The sequence below is a fragment of the Sinocyclocheilus rhinocerous genome, unplaced genomic scaffold (genome assembly GCF_001515625.1).
Source record: "Sinocyclocheilus rhinocerous isolate Xijiao unplaced genomic scaffold, SAMN03320098_v1.1 scaffold3807, whole genome shotgun sequence".
NCBI lineage: Eukaryota > Metazoa > Chordata > Actinopteri > Cypriniformes > Cyprinidae > Sinocyclocheilus > Sinocyclocheilus rhinocerous.
The window spans coordinates 151,365-154,182 of NW_015660506.1; the positions used below are offsets into that span (position 1 = coordinate 151,365).

The 2,818-nt window shown below is 39.0% G+C and overlaps 1 pseudogene; it reads right to left on the bottom strand.

Annotated features, from left to right (window-relative positions):
• LOC107725235 (melanophilin-like) overlaps positions 1-1,023 on the bottom strand; it is a 20,832-nt pseudogene extending 19,809 nt beyond the window's left edge.
• Between the last annotated feature and the right edge of the window lie 1,795 nt (positions 1,024-2,818).

Here is a 2,818-nt window from a genome sequence, read left to right on the forward strand (position 1 = left end):
AAAAATCGACGCGTTTCAGAAAGGCGGGGCATAGAGGAGGAACACTAATGTACAGTATGTGGAAAATAATGTGTTTTTTGAACCTTAAACAGCAACACATTTCATTACACCAAATACACAAAATAATGTTCTTTTTAGCAACATCATATGACCCCTTTAAAGTAACCTAATTAAAGAAATTATTTTCATGAAAAGTTATCCACTGAAAATAATTTCTGATTTATTTCAGATGGGTTCACATTAGGCTAAGTGACATGGAACTGTTCCTAAGATTCCAGATTCCAGTCAAACGATAAATCACAGATGAATAGACTACAGAAGACCTCTAGTAAGCAAAAACCAGCAAACCACTTAAGTTTGACCAGATCCACAAAATGAGTAAGCAATAGTTCAGATGAGGCTAATTATAGTCAGACAGAACCATCAAGGAATATCAGTGATCAGTCTTTTTCGATGAGATGTTGGAAAATAATTTTTAGATTGCCATTTAGGAACATATACTGACAGTTAATGCAATGTAAATGTGATCAAGAGTGTCTCACCCTAGTCTATTCTCTTCTTTCTTTCGCAGGTGGAAATCTCTCTGGATCACCTGCCAGACATGCTTGGCTTCGTCATCTGTCAGCCTGGAGAGATCCAAATTCTTCCCATTACTGCTGTTGGGCATCATCTTAAATCTCATCCGGTAGAATGAGGAAGCCTGTGAACCAAATCACAGTGCCACTTTCTTAACAAACATGTAGCGTTGTTTTAAGAGACAGAACAATTAATGGTTCGGCCTCATTTATTGTAAGCTGGCACCCGGCTAATCTTAAGTATTTTACTCCTCACAGGTCGAACAGTTTATTAAAGCACATTTTATTTAGAATAAATAGCCACTTCAAAGGTTTAATATAAAACAACATTTGGGATTGAGCTTATTTGTAAACAAAATGGTAATGTAGCATTTTCCATTCTGTCATAAGACTGGCATCCATTCATACTTAGGCTGAATCTAGTTACAGTGGGTATAGAAAAGAATCATCCCCCTTTAAAATAATCACATTTTGTTGCTTTGCAGCCTGAAATGAAGACGGACAGTTTTTTGTTTTATCTGGCTGTATTTACTCAGTGCAACTTATAACATCCAAGTGAAAGATAGAACACCAACATGTCAGAAAGAAAATGAAAAGAAAAAAAAAACAGAATCACTGAGTTAGAAAAAGGATCACCCACTTGTGTCGAAAAATTTTGTTGAACCACCTTTTGCTTTAATTTACAGCCTTTAGTCTGTTGGGATATGTTTCTGTCTGTACTAACTTTGCACATTTAGACTGCAATATTCGCTCCACTCTTCCTTGCAGAACTGCTCAAGTTCAGTTCAATTTGATGTTGAGCGTTTGTGGACTGCAGTCTTCAAGTCATTCCACAGATTTTCAGTGGGGTTTAAGTCTGGGCTATGACTAGGCCATGCAAGGACATTCAACTTTTTCTCCTTCAACCACTGTGTGCTCAGTTTTGCTGTGTGCTTTGGGTCATTGTCATGTTGGAAGATAAAACTTCTTCCCATTGACAACTTTCTGGCAGACGACAGCAGATTTTCCTCAAGAATTTGCTGACAAGTGCTCCTGTACCTGCTGCAGAGAAACACCCCATAACAGCATATCACCACCTCCCTGCTTTATAGGAATGTTGTTATTTGGATGGTGAGCTGTATTGGATTTCCGCCAGTCATATCGTTTGGTGTTGGGGTCAAATAATTCAATTTTAGGCTGATGATACTGGGCAACTTTTTTGCCGGTCAACTTTTTTTTTTAGCAATGTTGCTTGGGCATTTTTACATTGAGAATGGATAACAAATGTCTATCTGGACACTTTAGATTGGTCGCGGGCCCTGTGTCTCATCTGGTTGCCCGTTAAATAAATCAGACTTCACTTGTGATTATCCTATTTGAATCAGACAGTGAAAATACTGCAACAACATTTTGTTTATATATATAGATTATACTTAATAGATATACTTAAATGCTGAATGAAATGCTGGTTTCTTAAAGATGTTTAAGCACACATCATAAGAACTTGGTCGTCCAGACATACTGAAAAGACTGTATCATAAGCTGCATTTCATTTAATAGCACGTTAGCCGTGTAAATAACGTAACGTTAGTGAATAATCTCACCTTCGTCCGGACACGTTCGTCGTCTTCTCGTCTTTCTTAATGGACGATCATATCCAAGCCAAAGTTCGGGATATGGATTTTCTGTCGTTGGTTGTCTGTCCACAAAGTGGAATGAGCATACATGGACGTTACGGGGCGGACATTTCAAATTAAGTGCTGCGAGCCATTGTCTTTTACCATCGTCGTCGGATGGCATCTTGTGCAATTTAAAAGGTCTTGGGCATTTACATTCTGCTCTTATTGTTGGCTTGTGTTCATAACACTCTTGATCAAGAAACTTTTTGAGCTTTCTGTAGCTGTTGTGACAGCCTTTAACAGCACAACATTTCCCAGAGGCGCCACGATTCGCTATTACTGCTAACTTATGACAATTATTAAACGGAAGTTCGAAGCATCCTACAGGAAGTCACTCGCCGCTATGGCGCCCTCCATGGAGAAGCGAAGAAAAAGGTCTATAGATTTGGCGGTTTTTTTAAAAGCAATAAGCCCCGTGAAGCCGTGGTTTACAGTGAATTTATAACAGCTAAGGGGCGTTGTTAGATGCCTTACCCTAACCCTAACTAACCCTAACCTAACCCTAACCCTAACACGGGGTGCCTAAAACCCCCTTAGCTGTTATAAATTCACTGTAAACCACGGCTTCACGGGGCTTATTGCTTT